Source organism: Phyllobates terribilis, unplaced genomic scaffold (assembly GCF_046119375.1).
Source record: "Phyllobates terribilis strain yellow unplaced genomic scaffold, ASM4611937v1 Scaffold_1__5_contigs__length_1240528914, whole genome shotgun sequence".
NCBI classification, from domain to species: Eukaryota; Metazoa; Chordata; class Amphibia; order Anura; family Dendrobatidae; genus Phyllobates; species Phyllobates terribilis.
The window spans coordinates 496,846,624-496,866,834 of NW_027362761.1; the positions used below are offsets into that span (position 1 = coordinate 496,846,624).

Consider the following 20,211-nt stretch of genomic DNA (forward strand, 5'->3'; position numbering starts at 1 on the left):
AGGCTCCTCAAAGTCACTTCAAATAAGATGTGGTCCCTAAAAAAAATGTTTTTGTAAATTTTGTTGTAAAAATGAGAAATTGCTGGTCAACTTTTAACCCTTATAGCTTCCTAACAAAAAAAAATTTTGGTTCCAAAATTGTGCTGATGTGAAGTAGACATGTGGGCAATGTTATTTATTAACTATTTTGTGTGATATATCTCTCTGATTAAAGGGCATGAAAATTCAAAGTTTGAAAATTGCAAAATTTTCAAAATTTTCGCCAAATTTCCGATTTTTTCACAATCAAACGCAAGTGATATCAAAGAAATTTTACCACTATCATGAAGTACAATATGTCACAAAAAAACAATCTCAGAATCAGGGGGATCCGTTGAAGCGTTCCAGAGTAATTACCTCATAAAGTGACAGTGGTCAGAATTGAAAAAATTGGCCCGGTCACGAAGGCAAAAACAGGCTCTGGCGCGAAGTGGTTAAAGGAATGAGAATCCACACATTACCACATATATCTCTTCTTCAAAATGATTGTTAGCTTTGATTTTTATCTTTTTTTTTAGGTATAAAATATAGAAATCCAAGACAAGCTCTTGATTCTCAATGTAGTGACTACACAGTCCATTAAATACTGTACTTGTGTTTTTCTTTTAAAATGCATCAGTCATTAATGAAGAACATTTCCATGGATACTTCAGATTTGGAACAAAACTATGTATTCTTTTCTAGGAAATGATTTACAAAAAAAAACAATTAATGACTCAAGAGATGAACGTACAAAAAATATATATTGTACACATATGACAAATGGGCTTAAAGGGAATGCATCATCAGAAAAAGGCTTATTATTTGTGCCATGTTTTGTTTGTTTTTTACTTATTTGACTTTGAAAAAAAATGTGCAAATTGAAAAATTTGGATTCTGGCAAATTCAGATTCTGGAAATTTGTAAGAAATGTATTTGATTCACTTTCTTTGGTAAAGAATAAATCTCATATAGAGGTTCTCCATTCAGAGTGACAATATAATGCTTCTAGTGAGAAGCAACATGTCAGAATAATATCCAGTTCATCATAATGTGTGTTCTCGGCTGTAACTGTCCATCAGGCTCCAGCATCCAGCAGATAATCTTACTGTTCTGTCAGCCAGGGAGAGAATTAGCTGTGGCACATAATCCTAAGCATGGACAGATCATGTCAGCATCAATAGCCGGTTTGTATTCTTGACTGAAACTCAAAGGAATCACATTTGATGTTCACACATGGTGTTCTGGCAGTGGGAGCGCGGGCATGGCAATGTGCCCGAGAAGATTCATCATACCAACCAGCCTGAAATCTCAGCATGAGTAAACGAGATCACCGCACACAAGAGGAGGGGCGCAGAACTTCTGTGCAAAGTTATTGGTTATTGACACTACTCAGTCCAGTGTCACCCGCTTCATTCATTTCCGCCTTCTTCCCAGTAACATCTGTTTACCGGTGTGATCCATAAATGAATAAGCGCACTGTTAAAGCGCACTATAAAGCTATGCTCATGATTGTACTGAAGGAGCTGGAAAATAAAACTATGAGCAGTTGTATCAGACAATTTAAAAGACAGTGAGGAAAGAGTAGTTCATAACAAAGGTGGAAGCAGTCCTCACCTATCCTCTGGAACCTCCATTGATCACCAGAACGAGGCACATTTATGCCCCTTAGCATGGAGAGGAGGTGCAAATGGTTGACCGCTATTGCATTTATTCCCTATGGGACTGCTGGAGAATGCAGAATACAGCACTTCACAACCCCATAGGGAATGAATCGAGCATATGCACCTCCACTCCATTTTAAAAGTGATGTGTTACATAATGCAGGCTCACTGGGTGAGGCGGATGCTCTAAGCACAAGATCCGTGTGGGCACACGGGCCATGTGCATTGGTACAGCAGGCAGGTGCATCCTGGAAGACGCAGGTGGATACCTAGCAAAGGTAAACTAAAAGTCTTAATAAAGTCCTAGAAGCCACTAGTGGACAGAAGACATCCTGGAAGACGCAGGCAGGCATGTAGCATAGGCAACCTAAAAGTCTTAATAAAGTCCTGGAATATGCTAGTGGACAAAAGACATCCTGGAAGCCACAGGCGGACATGTAGCATAAGTAAACTAAAAGTTTTAATAAAGTAATGGAAGCTGCAAGCGCACAGGAGACATCCTGAAAACTGCAGGTGGACATGGAACAGGGTTACTGGAAGCCGCAGACAAACAGGTGAAGTCCTGGAGGCCACTGACAGGTAGCAGGTTTACTGGAAGCCACAGACAAAAAGGTGAAGTCTTGGAAACCACAGACAAGCAGCAAGATTAGTGGAAGACACAAACAAACAGGTGAAGTGGGGAATATCCATTGGTTGCCTGCCAGGGCCAATAAAATGTCCAGTAATATTTCCTTAGTTTTGTGGACCTTGTTATTTTGGATCCAGTGAAAATAGGATATGCCTTCTTACCGTATATTGCCAATGGATCTGTTGATGAAACTTGGCGAGCTGTTCTGACGCCACTACTATGAACACCTCTATGCAGCACTATGATGTTGTGAACAGCTATTACTTTGCAATATTTTAGCAGTGATAAAACAGTTCACCCTCTGATGTCTTTTTTTAAATTCTTCCACTTAATATTATATAGAATTTTGTTTGTGCTCCCCTACCAGCACATGGACTATCCAGCAGCTGTTACCTGTAAGCTTTCCCATGACCTATTTTGCACTCAAATATGTCATAGGCACTGATTCATAATCTTATTAAAGTCACTTTCCTTTTTTGTCTTGAGATATTAGCTGCCATTTTTGGCGTCATATTTTTCAAAATGGAGCACATGATTCATGAATTTGGCACAAAGTCAAAATAAGACCTTGTTCCTGTCTTGAACTGCCAGAGTTGCAATTTTGGGCCAAAAAGTCGCAAAAAAATGCTGCAAATTGCTGGCGAACTCAAAAATGGACCAGGAGGGGACTGGAGTGAAATTGCTTCAAATTTTGCGACTTTTGAAAACAAAATTTTATAACAGATTATATTAGAAAAATGGAACAAAAGAGACACTGGATATTTCAATCAAGTTTTCAAATATAGCAGAGCTGAGTCTGGCATTGCCATGTTGCTGCAATTTCTTCTGCTGCCTATAGTTGACATACTATATTTTCCAGACTATAAGACGCACCCGGACCATAAGACACACCTAGGTTTTAGAGGAGGAAAATAAAAAAAAATTGAAGCAAAAAATGTGGTCATGATACACTGTTATGGGGGAGGGGCTCTGCTGCTGACACTGTTATAGGGGTAATGTCCCCCAATTCAGTACTAATATCCCACATTCTTGTATATATATATACCCAATCCTGGTATATATGGCCCCCTTTCCTGGTATACGTGGCCCTCATCCCCATCCTGGTATGCATGGCACCCCCATCCCCATCCTTGTATACATGGCCCCCCATCCTGGTATACATGGTCCCCCATCCTGGTATGCATGGCACCCCCTTCCCCATCCTTGTATGTGATGCTCCTCCTGGGCCGTGGAGTACTCGGTAGCTGGGCCGGTCGATGCTGGGGGATGTCACGGTGGCAGTGACCCGGTCCGTGACCCAGGGCGGTCAATTAAAGGGAAAGTAAAAGGGGATTAAAGTTCTTAGAGATAATGTTGTGACGCCACCTGTGGTATGCGGCTATATGGGGCCGCCGCTGCGGTGCAGATACTCTGGAGCTGATGGTGACGCAGCAGAGTTGGTTCAGCTCTCCACAGGTAGAGCTAAGCTCCAGGGTAGGATATAGTGATGTTATGAGGTAGATGTTGCTGGTGCTGTGTAGTGCAGGGCTGGTGATGGCACAGCAATAATTCCAGGACACAGTGGGGTGCAGCCTTCAGATTTTACTCACAGTTATCACGCTGCTCCTGGTTACAACTGCCAGCTTATAACCACCCACATCGTCCTGCATTCACCAAGAAAGGGGTTCAGCAGCTCTCAAGTATTTCGGGAGTACTTAAACGGGACCCCGTTCTATGTTCCTTCCTCGGTCGTCTTCCTGCGCTGGCTCTCACCCTCCTGCCCTACGCCTCACAATCAGTGTCCCAAGCCAGTAGCCTCGGGTCTTGTCGGGCAACCTGCAGTCCCCTGGACACTATGCGGCCACCTTTTCGGCTATGTAATTGTGGTAGTGGGCAGCTGCACCTTGAAAGTACAGTAGCCTCCGGTTATCTAGCTGAGCCTGATTCTTCTCCACTAGTTTAGGGGCCGGTCCCCTCTGCAGCCTGATCCCTCCACGTCCGTGTAGATTCGGGCGCACGGGTGGCTTCCTGCACTCCCTGTGCCCCTGGGATCCCCTCTGTCTTGGGAGCCTTTCCCTCTGCTACGGTCCTCTTGTCTCAGTCTTTCCTCCTGGACCTCTCAGAGTAGGCCCTGCTCCTTTCTCCACTCCTCCTGAGCAGAGCTCCTCCAGAGCTCCTGCTCCCAACTCTCTCTCCTCTGAACTCTCTCCTCAGACTGACCTAATTCCTTCAAGATGGTTCCCTTCTTATACTCCTACTGACGGTGCTCCCCTGATCTACTTCCTCCACCCTCACCCACTACATGGTTCCCCCTCTCTCGGTTCTCCCCCTTCCAACCAGGGACAGGGCTCAGCATTGTACACGTGCATCTTTCCCAACCTGCTGGTCTGGAATGGTGCAGTGTTAGATGCAGGTGGATGGGTCCTTGGCAGTACTCCCTCCTTACCTGAGAGTGGGGTACCACACCTCTGGGTGAGATGCAGTACCTCTGTGGCGACTGAACCCGCAGGGGCGCCACTTATGCACCACATATCCCATACTGGCATACATGGCCCCCCATCCTGGTATACATGGTCCCCCATCCTGGTATGCATGGCACCCCCATCCGCATCCTTGTATGCATGACACCCCCAATCCCATACTGGTATACATGGTCCCCCGTCCTGGTATACATGGTCCCCCATGCTGGTATGCATGGCACCCCCATCTCCATCCTGGTATGCATGGCATCCCCCATCCCCATCCTGGTATGCATGGCACCCCCATCCCCATCCTGGTATGCATGGCATACCTTATCCCCATCCTGGTATGCATGACACCCCCCATTTCCATCCCGGTATGCATGGCACCCCCATCCCCATCGCACTGCACACATAAAAAAAATAAAATAACTCTACTCACCTTCCTTCCCTCTGCTCCAATGGCGTCCAGTTATGATGCCAACAGCTGATTTCAGCTTGTAAGCAGCGCATGACGTCACTGCCATGCGCCCTCATATGCTGAGGTCAGCTGCCAGAACATTCACTGCTCCGCACGCCCGGATGGGCATGTGGAGCAGTGAATATTAATTTTCCTTAATAGCGCGGACAGTGTTAGCCAAAGCCAGCGGCTCCTGCAGTGGCTGGGCGATCACGTGTGCCTGCTATTAAAGAGCATGCATTTTCACTGCTTTCCACTCCCATGGGCGTGGGGAACAGTAAATATTCATTCTCTTTCATAGCGGGCACACGTGATCGCTGAGCAGCTGAGGGAGCGGCGGCTGCGGCTAACATTGTGTACACTATTAAGGAAAATGAATATTCACTGGTCCACATGCCCATGGGCATGGGAGCAGTGGATATTCACTTTATTTAACAGCGGGCACAGTATTAGGCGCAGTAAGCGGCTCCTGCCTCCTGTGACCCACTCCTCCACCACTGCCACTCCCCCCTTCCCACCATCCACAGCCGGACTATGCACCGTACATCTGAACTATAAGACGCACCCCCCACTGTACTCTAAAATTTTGCAGGAAAAAAGTGCGTCTTATAGTCCGAAAAATATGGTAAGTTCTCTGATTGCGTCTCCGATTCATTATTGCCTTTGCTCCTGTCTTTTTTCTAGTTTTGTGTTCTTTGTACCTTTTTTTATTGCACCCAATTCATTATTCTATTTGCACCTGTATATATTTTATACGTGCTCGCCTGTTTTCTTTTTTCCACTTTGGGTCAGTGTTTAGCAATTCCAATTTTTTTTGCCTGATTCATCAATTGCAATGTTTTAAAAAAAAGAAATAATGTTGTTGCATAAGTGTGAATATAATAATTGGGGAAGTGGTTGTGTTCAGAATTAGCCAGTCACATTTAAACTCATGTTACATAGTAGTCAGTGCACAGCTGCCATTATTTACAGAGATTCTGATTAACTACATACACTGTTAGCTGATCTAATAGGATCCTCCTGACATTTCCTTGTTGCATTTTACACCAATCGTCATGGTCTGTAAACAGCTTACAACACAGCAAAGGGATCTCATTATTGAAATTTATCAGTCAGGAGAAGGATACAAAACAAATTCCAAGGAAATAGATATTTCATTGAACACTGTGAAGACGTCCTCAAGAAGTGGCTAATTTTTGGCACAACAGTGACTTTACTTAAAACTTGACGACCCTCAAAAATTGATTAAAAGACAAGAAGAAAATTGGTTTAGGTGGCTATTAAGAGACTTATAGCAACATAAAACGAGCTGCACTGTACTGCATGTGACAACAGTATCTCATATTCTTCATATGTTTGGCCTATAGGCTAGGGTGATTAGACGGAACCCTTTTCTTACAATGAAAATCATCCAAGCCTGGCTGTTTTGCCAAAACCTACATTAGGTTTGCTAACATCATGTTGGAAAATGTAGCGTGGTCTGATGAGACCAAGGTTAAAGTTTTTGTCCATAATTCCAAAAGGTATGTTTGGTGCAAAGCCAAAACTGCGCATCACCAAAAGAACACTATACCCACAGAAAAGCCTTGTGGAGACAGCATTATGCTTTGGGGCTGTTTTATGACAGCTGGAACTGGGACTTTAGTCAAGGTGTATGGACATTAAAGGTGGAAAAAAATCTGAAATTATTCTTCTCGGCATTACTTTTTAACATGACAAAAATTTGACATTTTAACAGGGGTCTTTAGAATTTTTTTATCCACTGTATAAGCCTATGTGTTCACATCATTAACTGTAGACATTGTGTAGATATCACTGTAATGGTGAAGTGCAGAGATCTTGACAATAGTAAGATAATGTATACTGTTGTAAAATTGACCATGATAATTATATGACACCTAGGTGCCTACGAATGACCTTACAGGTTATATAACTTCTACCATATAAACTGCTTACTGATATATTATTGTAATTAGTTTTTTTCTGCACTTTTTAATATATTGCTATTAAGAAGTCAAACTTGTAAAAAGAATGACAGTAAAGCCGAACATAAATGATGAGAAGAACTGACCTGATTACAATCCCAGTGTAGACTGGCAATAAATCTATAGCTAGCAGTAAAGCCTGTGCGACAACCGCACGTTGGAAGCGCGCTGTGCTCAGTCTGCATACATCAATATAGACCGTGTGTCACAGTAATGAGGTCGTCCCACTACCATTCATGTTGAGTCTATCGTACAGAGTGTCTATTGTGGAAGGGAGTTCATTGTAAAACGGCCACCTGTCTCCTCTGCTCTCCAGCCCATTTCACACCAGATGCCATGGAGTAGTATAGTTTTCAGTCACTTGGTCACATTCAGGTGCCCACTAGAATCCCAATACACGGCACAGACCGGCTTCTATTTCTGAGAATCACTAATCGAAGTATCTGATTACTGCCATTATAAGAAATAAAGAGTCTATCAGATGACTGCATTATGTGCTACTGAATAATTCCAAGGATGCAACATGTTGCTACATAGGATATCCTGTATATGATCTGGAGTCTTATTAGCATTTATTGCTGGTAAAGAACTCACCAAACACTGTAATAAAACAATTGTATTCTCCACTAATGATTCATAGAGAGCGCCAAAGAAGATAATAATAGTAATGGACATATAATAACTTCTCTGCAAATCAAATCCCTCTGGAAAATCTGCGCAAACAGGTGAATTAGAATTATGCCTCATCCTCTTATCTTTAATACTGATCCTTTTGCTCGCCCCGACATAAGCTGCCGTCAGAGATGTCTGGCAGCGGCTCTCTCGTAGAGCGTATAGGAGCACTCCTGTATATGGGAGAGACAGCCAAACGATCATCCAAATCATTGTTCAGTCAATAGTCATCTAAGGTGTATGGGGGCTTTTAAATATTAAAATATTTAATAAGAGGTTAATTAGTATAAACATACTCAATAGCTGGCCATACACAGTAGATCATTATCCTAGGAGCCTGCCAATTTTCAGTGGTACCGACCTCCAGACTCTCCAGAAGGAGAGTCAAAAGGATTGGGCATGCTGAATTTTAGCATCCAATACTTTTGTTCTAGAGGGAGATAAGAGGCCACAAAAGGTGTCTGACAGCTGTTTACTCCACTCTCCCCATTGAAAACATGCAATCTCAACTGAACCGAGCATGCATGTGTGTGGGGAGCACGTTAGGAATATCTTTAAGTCAATCAAGCATTTAGCAATCAGTTATTAAAAGTGTGTGGCCACCTTAAAAGATGGCAACCTTTGTGAGCAGGATATGGAAACTCCTACAAATATTTCTTCCTGTGCTATTGTTTTACTGTCAGTCAGTAAGTGGGAAAAAGTAACAGGAAGAAGACATCCACTGATTCCATTGAGTTATTTAAAACACCACTCCAGCAGTTTTTTTTTATTGCAGCACTGGAGTGGTGCTTTCAATATAAGGTCCCTGACCGAAGTATTATACCTCACCTTCTATCACCGCCGCTCCTGTCAGTCTCTTGCAGTTTGTGACCTGCTGGATCGCTCCAGTGTTTGCTAGGCGAGCCAGAGGTCACTTTTCGATGCAGGTTTATGACAACCTCGTTCTGGATCTCATAGACTTGCAGTGAGAGCTTGTGACATAACTTCTGACTTCCGAGCAATCAGAAGTTGGAGTCACAAGATGGCGCCGCGGGACCAGAGCGGTGCAGAAAAAAGGTGAAGACAGTAGCAGGTGAGTATAAGGCTGGGGTCAGGGACCTTAGATTAGAAGCACCATTCCAGCGCTGAACAAAACTCACTGGAGTGGTGCTTTAAGAATCTGAGGGAGATCAATGAAAATTTAACACTGAATAAAGATTTCACCTCCTTCATTTGTAAATGATCCAGAAAACTCCTGGACAGTCTTTAAAAATAGAACACTTTTTAAAGAGAACCTGTGAGTAGGATTTAGCAATTTAAAGTAAAAGCATGGCCATAATGGGGCTGTTATACTGATTAAATTGATACCTTTAGTGAAGGAATCCACTCTGTGGTTCTTGTTTAGATCAGTGTTTGAAGTTTTCTTCTAATCATATTTCAGTGCACAAGGGCGGTACAGTGGGTAAGGTCTTCTCCTCCAGCTCCGGCCTCTCCGCCTGTCTCCAGTGCTTCAATGGCAGGTCACTGATATTTTAGTGACCTGCCTCCTGTTTGAAATTCAATAATTAAGTGAAAGAAGTGTGCAACATAGTTGGGATCAGCAAATGAACTAATGAAAAATGTTTTATGAAAAAGACATGAACAAACAATGATCTGAAATAATAGAAAAAAAAAGCAACACAGCTATAATATTAATAATCCACCGGGTGTGTCTGTTAGGACTAACACCCCTCCTCTAATGTCCACCACTAGGTAACCCACTGAACAATTTGGAGTATCGACCACAGTAAATAAGTAATAGTAACTGAAAGACAAATGTATATAAATTTCTGAAAAGCTATCAACACAGGAACTTACAGCAAAGCCATGTAAAATATATTTAAGGCATTAAAGTACTATGTAAACAGACCAATAAACCTCGCATGAACAAGATGAGTCCTAAATATGTCACCAGATCAAATGTAATAAATGATGCCAAAAGGCAGTCAGAGGCACATATGAAAGGTTAAAGCCTAGAAACAAATGAATCAAAGTCATGAGAAACACGAAAAAGAACGTGCTCTGCAAGGCTGTAAGTCTGAGTAACTGAGGAAAAAATATGAATTAAGAAATATACAATCATAAAGCAGTGGAACCTGGGAACAAGGACCAAATGCGATGGAGGAGTGGAGACCCCATGTTTATAGCCGCCTAAAGTTGTGGCTTCCTCAGAGGTACCTCCCTGTTTGAAATTCTACACCGCCGCCGTCAATTTCACGTCAGATCTTCTTGTCTTCAATAAAATGGACCCTGAGGCGGTGCATGCACAGATCGAGAACCCAACTCAAGCGCTGTCAACGGCAATTACGGTGGTAGCACTAAATTTCAAACGGGAGGCCGGTCACTGAAAAATCAATGACCTGCCATTGAACCACCGGGGACAGGTGGAGGGGCCGTAGCAGGAGGAGTAGACCATACCCACTGTCCCGCCAATCATCAGACGAAAACTTCAAATCGTGATTAAACAAGAACCATAAAGCGGATTCCTTCACCAAAGGTAAAAATTTAATCAGTATAACAGCGCTGTGATTTTTTTAGAATGTTGTAGGAAGATGTGTAGGTTATAAATGTAATTTTTATCATTTTGCAGGTCACAGAAAAGCTTCCGGTCAGTATTCAGAATATTCATCTAATCTTTATGAATCGGTGTGTATTTTACACATTTTGGCTAAACTGTCACTGTCATGCACATAAATGCATAACGAGAGTCCTTAACCATTCAATGACCAGGATACATCATATTCCATCTATAACATGACAAAGAAGAAATGTGGCTCTTGCATCATATTGATGAATAACCTCATTACTTCATTTTTTGCTCACACTTACTAATTTGTTTCTATATTAATGTGCAAAACAATTATGAAACTAATCAACAAGAAATTGCAAAAAAATGAGCATAATATGATGTTATCAAACACAAAAACAAAAACAAAATACATTAAAACCACATCTGTATTATATAAGGCTGGCATGACAATTTAATGTGCCAATTCATCATCTTCTGTAATCTGGCATCTGTAGTCTTCAATCAGTTCTTATGTGACAACAATAATCAAAATCAGGTGTCTGTACCTTTAAGACTTTTTCTATTGTACCAGTAAATATGTCATATTGTAATAATTTCTTATAGCTAAGGCCGGTCTCATTGAGCTGTAGATTTCGAGTCAGAAGACCTGTGGCCGGTCCCCGACATCCCAGTCCGTAGGCGAATTGTGAATATCTGATGTTAGAAATTGGCCTTAAAAAGTCCAAGAAATTATAAGACCCCTATTACAATGAAGATACAATATTTCTGTGCCTGATGGTTTGAAAATTATGACAATCTAGCATTTAACTGAACTATGCACCTGGTACATTTAGGGCCAACGTCAGGGTGGTATAGAAAATAGTGCTGTACGTATCCACCCAAACTTATTACCTTTCAACTTTTGTCTAGTAGTCTAGTTATCCCATGAAACCTGCAAAATGACCCACCAAATGAGGTATGTGACTCATAGATCCATGGGACACTGTGTGGGGGAAAGGTGATAATAATCTCTATGCTGCAAAGCTCAATTCTTTATTCCCAAAATATCCCCAAAAGTAAACACTGGGGACCAAGATGATAGATGTAGTAGGGAGCCTAAGGGTTCTTAAAAAGTTATCTATGTGGGACACGGATAATCTGTCAACTCTGGCAGGATAAGCAGATATGTACTTTTCTGTCTGTCAGTAAGCCTCATCAGTAGTTATAACTAATTATCTTCAATTTATATACAGAAGCTACTGTATTTTCAGGAAGGCAGGACTTGTCAAAAAAGAAGAAGGAATCAAAACTGATGGACTAATCATCAACAATCTTAAATACGCAGGCGATACAACATTGATTGCAACAAGCATAGTTGGAATGAAGGACTTATCACGGAGTGTCAAGTTGGAAAGCTTGAACATGGGACTGCTACTTAACACAAAGAAGACAAAGATATTGACTACTGCCAAGTACGTCCAGGACACATTTGAGATGGACAGCGATTAGCTGTAAGTTGTAAAGAACTTCAACTTACTTGTATCAATGATCACTCAAGATGCTGCGGCGACACCGGAAGTCAATAGGAAAAGAGCTACGCGCAAATCAATAATGAAGTCACTGGACAAGGTCTTCAAATCGAGGAACATTTCATGGTTCGTATGTAGCACCCCGAGGACTCGGCTGCTACAGGGGTATTGCACCTCGAACCAGAGGTGTGGTATTCCACTCCCGGGTAAGGATGGAGTGTGGGACTGAGCTCAGATTGCGGCATGCACTACACTCATCCCATTTCCGGGGGACAGAACTACGGTACTCCCACCAGTTAGATGTGCAGGTACGACAGCGTCTGTCCCTGGCTGGAGTGGGAGGGGGGGAGGAACATCCCAGTAGTGTAGGGGCAGATAGGGGAGGGACTCTGGGCATAGAGGTAGGAGCCCATTGGGTGCTAGTCACCTGCGCTCACACATAGAGGGAGTATAAAGGTGGGCACCATCTTGAGACAGGAGGTTGAGTCAGAGGAGAAGCTGAGAGAGAGTTCAGCCAGAGAGGGCTAACAGGGAGCTGTGGCTCCGGCTGGGCCCAGCTCCAGGGCCAGGCCTGAAGCAGAGAGAAGGAAGAAGAGAGGCCCAGAGACACAAGGAGAGAGGGAACCCTGAGATTCCACAGGAGAACGAAAAGGGTGAAGGGTTGGCGGAAACGGGTACCGGAACCCAAACTGGTGGAGGCTAATGATCCTCAGCCAGGAACCGGAGGTCGTGGTCAAGCTTTGGCACGACCCTCACCATATCCACCAGGAAGGCAGACCACGAATAGGGTCAGGGAAGCCGGGAAAGGTTTCGCCACCAAAAGGCCCGAGGGAGCCGGACATAGGTGGGTCCCTGGTGAGGACGGCCAGTAGGAAGGAAGAGAGGGGAGCTCAGGACTACGCTCTGGAACTGCCCGGGAGTTGGCCGAGTCCCGAACCTGGTGGACGCAGCACGGCTCGGGTGGTCACTCTTGGCCGAAGTGACCGGAGCAACACCTGTGAGTAAAAGCCTTGAAACTGCACCACACGTCTCTGAGCTTCCTTGCTGCACCATCACTACCACTATCATCCACATCTGCTGCCCTGGGGCCATACCCCTCCCGTTGGGGGTTATACCATCTACGCTGCACAACCATATCACCGGCCTCAGCGGTCTGCCCTGCAGCGGCGGTCTCATGCCGCATTCAACGGGTGGCGTAGTCGAACATTTCTAACATCTACTGCTAATACACCGCCACTCAGTTTGACACCCTGGGCACGGACCGGGTCACCGCCACGAGACTACTACTCCCATCGGATCCGGCTCCGGGTAAGCCCTCCCCCGTGCGTGCGATGCTGCACGACGAAGGCCCAGGGGCGCGTCAACTTTGGCGTAGTCGGCAGGATTTCGTGCCCGCAACTACCGGGTACTGCGTGCCTGAAGAAAAGCTTATATGTACCGTAAGAAGAAGTCTCCCGCCAATTCCAGAGGGTCCCCGCCATCGGACGCCATCTCGGGTCGTTTCCCGCCGCTTGCCCGCCATCTGCAGCCTTTTCCCGCCATCCACGGAGTTTCCCGCCATTAGGAGACGATTCCCGCCATCTGAGACGATCTCCCGCCCTGGCAGAGCGGACGCCATTATGGGCGTGCCAGAGGGTGGCAAGAGACCACCTCCCATCGTGGGCCTGGTCCCAGAAGAGCGCCAAAAGCGGAGACCGCCCCCACCAGCAGAGACTGCAATGATAGAGATGTCCATCAGAGCGAGGGGTCTGCCCCTGGAACTGACAATCACCAAGTGGCCCCGGGACCACCCTCAGTATGGGCGGATCAAGAACAAAAGAGAGAGGATGGGTGCAGCCTGGAGGAGTCTGGAAAGATCGCACCCGGAGATGGAGGGAGAGTCAGGCAGCACCGACCCTCTGGTCAGGAGCCTGTTGCAGGCCGCCACCCCAGAAGGCCTGGTGGAGATCCTGGCACAGCTCCCCAAAGATCGGGAGCATGCACAGACCGCGCTGGAGGGCTTGGCTCGGAAGATGGCCCGAGTGCAGCAAGAAGTGCTGGCCGAGTGGAGCAGAGAAATGGCCCTGCAGGCTGGAACCCGCCAGCAAAGGACGCCACCCGGGACGAGGAGTCTGTCTGCCTCTGAGGATGGTGCAGGAGGGACGAAGGCCGGAGACGACGCTGTGGAAGGAGCTGAAGAGATGGAAGCAGGTAAAGGGGACGTCACCACCCCAGGCCTAGTAGCCGTGAGCCTGCCCCAGCTCCCCGTCACAGAGCCCAAAATCCCCCTTACCGTGCCCGTTGCTGCACCGCCACCGCTCCAAACTAGGCCTCAAGCGGCAGGTGCCGCGGCCACGCCCCTTGTGACGTCACGCGCCTTAATCCAGAGCGCGGCCAAGCAGGAAACGCCACCGGCCTGGTTGCAAGGCCGAGTACCCCCGGGCGCCGCCGTATCCACAGTGCCCTTCACCTTCAGAGTGCCACCGGCCTGGTCGCAAGGCCTGGTGAATCCGGGCGCCGCTACCACCACCGCGCCCTCGACCTCCACAGTGCTGCCCTTAGGTGAAGACCTGTTCGCACAGCATACTTGCCCGGATGGGCAGCCCTTTGAATGGCCACCGGAGTACCTCAGTCCCCGACTCCGGAAGGAAAGGCCCCTGTGTGAGCCCCTGATCCCGGCGCCCGCCAAGATCACCCCACTCCCGTTGGAGGAGGCGCAGTTCGCATGGGACCCCACCGGTGAAAACCTCATGGGGTTCACCCAAGAGACCCGGGCGGCCGCAGCCCAGCGTGCGGAGTGCTGCCGACAACAACTAGAGGTCTTCAACAAAGAACGGCGAGAGAGGCGGGTCCGAGAGGAGCGGCTGCAGGTCCAAAGTGCGGAGCAGAAAAGCCGGACCCGGCGAAACCCCCGTGCAGCCCACGGTCCCCGCGCCACCGGGACTGTAATCAAGTTCCAACTGGAGCACGGTTGGGGCTTTATCAGGGATCACAGAACCCCCGGCGACGTCTTTGTTACCCGCAGGGATGTCGAGTCCCATCTGCCAGAGGGACACCGTGGACGTGACCTTTACCTGGGTGACGAGGTCACCTTCACCCGGCATCAGTGTGAGGATGTGCTGTGGTTTACCAGGGGGGAATGTAGCACCCCGAGGACTCGGCTGCTACAGGGGTATTGCACCTCGAACCAGAGGTGTGGTATTCCACTCCCGGGTAAGGATGGAGTGTGGGACTGAGCTCAGATTGCTGCATGCACTACACTCATCCCATTTCCGGGGGACAGAACTACGGTACTCCCACCAGTTAGATGTGCAGGTACGACAGCGCCTGTCCCTGGCTGGAGTGGGAGGGGGGGAGGAACATCCCAGTAGTGTAGGGGCAGATAGGGGAGGGACTCTGGGCATAGAGGTAGGAGCCCATTGGGTGCTAGTCACCTGGGCTCACACATAGAGGGAGTATAAAGGTGGGCACCATCTTGAGACAGGAGGTTGAGTCAGAGGAGAAGCTGAGAGAGAGTTCAGCCAGAGAGGGCTGACAGGGAGCTGTGGCTCCGGCTGGGCCCAGCTCCAGGGCCAGGCCTGAAGCAGAGAGAAGGAAGAAGAGAGGCCCAGAGACACAAGGAGAGAGGGAACCCTGAGATCCCACAGGAGAACGAAAAGGGTGAAGGGTTGGCGGAAACGGGTACCGGAACCCAAACTGGTGGAGGCTAATGATCCTCAGCCAGGAACCGGAGGTCGTGGTCAAGCTTTGGCACGACCCTCACCATATCCACCAGGAAGGCAGACCACGAATAGGGTCAGGGAAGCCGGGAAAGGTTTCGCCACCAAAAGGCCCGAGGGAGCCGGACATAGGTGGGTCCCTGGTGAGGACGGCCAGTAGGAAGGAAGAGAGGGGAGCTCAGGACTACGCTCTGGAACTGCCCGGGAGTTGGCCGAGTCCCGAACCTGGTGGACGCAGCACGGCTCGGGTGGTCACTCTTGGCCGAAGTGACCGGAGCAACACCTGTGAGTAAAAGCCTTGAAACTGCACCACACGTCTCTGAGCTTCCTTGCTGCACCATCACTACCACTATCATCCACATCTGCTGCCCTGGGGCCATACCCCTCCCGTTGGGGGTTATACCATCTACGCTGCACAACCATATCACCGGCCTCAGCGGTCTGCCCTGCAGCGGCGGTCTCATGACCGCATTCAACGGGTGGCGTAGTCGAACATTTCTAACATCTACTGCTAATACACCGCCACTCAGTTTGACACCCTGGGCACGGACCGGGTCACCGCCACGAGACTACTACTCCCATCGGATCCGCTCCGGGTAAGCCCTCCCCCGTGCGTGCGATGCTGCACGACGAAGGCCCAGGGGCGCGTCACGTACATAGTTTGATCTTTTCAGTGGTAACATATGGATGAGAAACCCGGACGATAAAGAAACGAGACAGAAGAAGAATCGACACCTTCAAAATGTGGTGCTGGAGACTGTTATCAATCCCGTGGATGGCAAGAAGAACAAACAAATACATTTTGGAACAAATAAAGCCACACATGTCACTCGAAGCAAGGATCATTAAGCTACGACCTGCCTACTTTGGACACATCATACGAAGAGAGCAATTACTGGAGAAGGACAACATGGTCAGAAGAATAGAAGGAACAAGGGGAAGAGAAAGACCAGCAACTTGATGGCTTGATGCTATCAAGATAACAGTGGAAAAGATCCTGGTAGACCTACCAAGGCTTGCACAAGATCTTCCTACAGAGTGTTTATCCATCAAGTCGCCATGGCTTGAGATCAAGCTGAAGGCCATTAAATAAATAAAATAATATAACAGCTAAAGGTGCTCTACTAAGTAATAAAGACGCTTGTCATCTAGGTTGTGAATAAATCTAAGACTCCGATAGTCATGAAAAAGAGGTGTTTTGTGCTAAATTTGGAGAAATCACTTGTTTTATTAGTTGTGTTGATCATTTTCTTTGTGTGATTGATTTGTTGCAAAGAGCAGTTTTTAAATTTTGATAAAATCCTAATTTGCAATTGGGGTTGAATAATTTTGATTGCAACTGTATGTACATGTTATTTTGCCTCTCTAAGCCAATGAGTGGTGGCATGGCGTCAGAAAGCTACAGCTTTATTGTTATACATGTGAAGGGAGCAATAGTGAAAATGTGAAAATGATACATTATTAGGAAATTGCTGGATATCCAATGTTCTAATCAGTGAACTTTACATGAGATTGGTGTTCACTTTGAGAATAAGAACACTGCTCTCCCCCTTCTCCAGCCGTCAGACTTACCGCGACCAACACACAACACTACTTTGTCAGTGATGAAATAAAAAGCTTATAAATGATGCCAAGCAGCAGGATAATTAGTTCCATTAATTTACCACAGTTTTGTGTTAAGATAAAAAACACACTAGATGTCACCGACATTAAATGAGCTTTAGTACACAGTCATTTTGTCGTTGAATAGAATTTACATTAGTAAAATGACTAATTAGCTCCCATATACAGTAATTGTAGGTGGTGACAAGCGGCAAGGAAAATAGCAGTGAACAATTCACAAAATGGTCTTGTGGACTTGTCGCTTACTGAAAAATGTGTTATTTTCATATTCAAGATGATATTAACCATTTCTTTACTAAACTTTTTTAATAGAGCAGACAATTAAAATGGTAGTGATAACAAAAATAATATTACTTGGAACCATAAATTCCAAAAATGATAGCACTGCCGCAATAATAATGATTTCCACACGAAATTTAGATTTTATGTGCTATAGTTAGAAAGGGGCTGTGCCTGCTAAACGGCATGTAAGCACCACTGTAATAGGTACCTGTGGCCTCCTCACCTTCTTCCACGAACTCAACATCAGAATGGCATCGATTGAGGACATCCTGGGGCAGCTGAAGGCCGGTGCTGATGGCACGGATAGAGCAGCAGTTCGGGTGAGGATTCAGGAGATCCTGGGAGGTCCAGCGGTTGGGGGTGAGGCTGCGCTACCTCCGGTCCGGTGTGGCGCGCATGTAGGGACAGACCACCAGAGAGTCTTTCACCTAACGTGGCTCCTAGGTCCCGAAGGTGCCCACAGGAGCTCTTCCAGGGACCCTTCTCGTTGTGACCTGCCTCCTCCCGCTTCGGGCCTCAGGTCGTGATGTGGGAGGAATCTGTCCAGGTGGCCGAGGTCTGCACAGTTGGACAGGCCTGCAGCCGGTCATGTGATCGGGCCTGCTGCCTCTAGTGTTCTAGTCCACAACAAAATAGTGGCGGTTCCACCCGGCGATGATCCTGTCAGTGGGACTGCCTGTGCTTCAAGAGATCCCTCGTTGGTTGTGCCCCCTTGTCTTGGGAAAAGGGGGTGTTCAAGTGCCGGACAGACACCTCGAAGATCTCGGGAGGTTGCCTAGCCATTAGTTCGCTCCTTGGTTGTGGTGCCGAGTTTGAGCGAGGCAGCTTGCCAGGACATCGTACCTGAGCGAGGTGTCGAAGATTTGGTTCCTGAACAGCCAAGGGTCGATCCTCTGGATCCTGTATTTTTTGTCTGCTGGGTTTTATGTACCGACACAGCCCAGTGAGCATGGTTCTATGTTTTGTTTGTCCTCTCCTAGTCCAGCTTCCCCCCGAGTGGGTTTTTGCCAGGCTCAGGGTTTTGTGTGGTGCATGGAGCACTTCTTTTAGCAGGGCCAGTCTGGGATGAATATGTGGAAATACTTCCCTCCTTCCCTTGGAAAAATTTAACTTGGATAAGAGAAAGAAAGATGAGAGTAAAAAGGATGAGGAGGAGAAGCATAGATTGCAGCTTATTCTTCAGAAGTTTTTGAATTGTTTGCAGGCTTTTACCGTATAAGTCAATGCCGTATAAGTCAATAGGTGAGAAGGATCCAGAGCATTGCTCAGGGCTTTTCTGTTACATGGATGTTATTGGGGAGGCTCACCGCACTTATGGGGGGCAGTCTTGGTTAAGATTTGATGAGGAGTTTTGGAAGAGAATACCAGTGAGGCCTAGTATTCGCTGGGACCAAAAGGACATAGAACTGTGGCTGAAGGTTATAGCATCATCTGTTATGGTCAGTCCTTTCCAGTGAGGCCGGCATACCTGGCCAGCTTTCTGCAAAGAAGGGGGGCACCCCAAGCGGGGTCTGCAGTAACTAAGCTTTTAGTTTGTTGCCAATGCTCCCTGATTGTTTACATTTGTTGGGTTGTTTTTGGTAGGGTGCTTATTTTGTGTATACGTGTCTTCCACTATGCTGCTCGATTTCTTGTGCATTGTTCAAAGGTTTTGGTTCACTTTTGCTCTGGGTTATATGGGATGAAGCTAGAATATCATTGGTTATTCAGTACCTGGACAATTTTTTGTTCATTGGGCCGCACAGTTTCCCGTTTGTTAGTTGTTATTGACATCTATGGATGGGTAGTTCACCAGTTTGATGTTCCTTTGGCTCAGGAAAAAACAGAAGGTCCCTTTACCTGTCTTAGTTTTCTGGTTATTACCATTGATACTGTGTGGATAGAGTGCAGGTTGCCTGAAGAGAAGATAGCAGCACTGCGCTGGGAGGTTCATAATGTAGTTCTGCTGAAGAAAATCCAGTTAAGGGACCTTCAATCGTTGCTGGGGAAGCTCAATTTTGCTTGAAGAATTATGCCCATGGGGCGGGTCTTGTCACGTCACTTAGCAGCGTCTATGGCAGAAGTGTCCTCCCCTCGGCATTTCATTAGTTAAAACTAGGGATCTCAGGGACGACTTATCAGTATGGGAGGGATATTTGGATAAGTGTAATGGCTTGTCTCTAATGACTACAGAAGTGGTAGAGAATTTTGACTTTGAGCTGTTTACTGATGCGGTGAGCTGTACAGGATTTAGTTCATATTTCAAGGGCCAATAGTGCGTGGGCGAATGGCCGGAGTGGCGGATAGAGACAGGATTCACTAAGAATCTTACGTTATTGGAGTTTTTTCCGAAAATAGTGGCTTTGTCAATTTGGGGTGAGCAATTCAGCGATAAGAAGATATGTTTTCACTGTGATAATATCGGTGGTAATGGCAATTACTAATTTATCGGCATCTTCGCGTGTGGTTCGTTTACTGTGATACTTTGTTCTGCAGTGTCTTTGCCTTAATTTTAGGGTGGTTGCAGTTCAGGTGCCAGGGGTCGAGGACTCAATTGCCGATTCTTTCTCTTGTTTGCAGTGGGAACGTTTTTGGTCTTTGGCGCCCGGAACGGACCCAACGGCTGCAAGTGGCCAGCAGATTTCTGGGAGTTGGTGTCGGAGCGTCGGGTTCATTGATTAAAACATCCCTCACAGACAGTACATGCA

At 46.4% G+C, this 20,211-nt stretch overlaps 1 protein-coding gene across 2 annotated transcripts in view; it reads right to left on the reverse strand.

Annotated features, from left to right (window-relative positions):
* The window catches only part of AP3B1 (adaptor related protein complex 3 subunit beta 1), a 579,624-nt gene that overhangs the window by 274,042 nt on the left and 285,371 nt on the right, over positions 1-20,211 (reverse strand). For both annotated transcript variants that reach the window (XR_012320508.1, XR_012320502.1), the window contains one exon: positions 9,213-9,391. The gene's annotated coding sequence lies outside the window, so the exon portion shown is untranslated. The remainder of the gene's footprint in view (positions 1-9,212; positions 9,392-20,211) is intronic.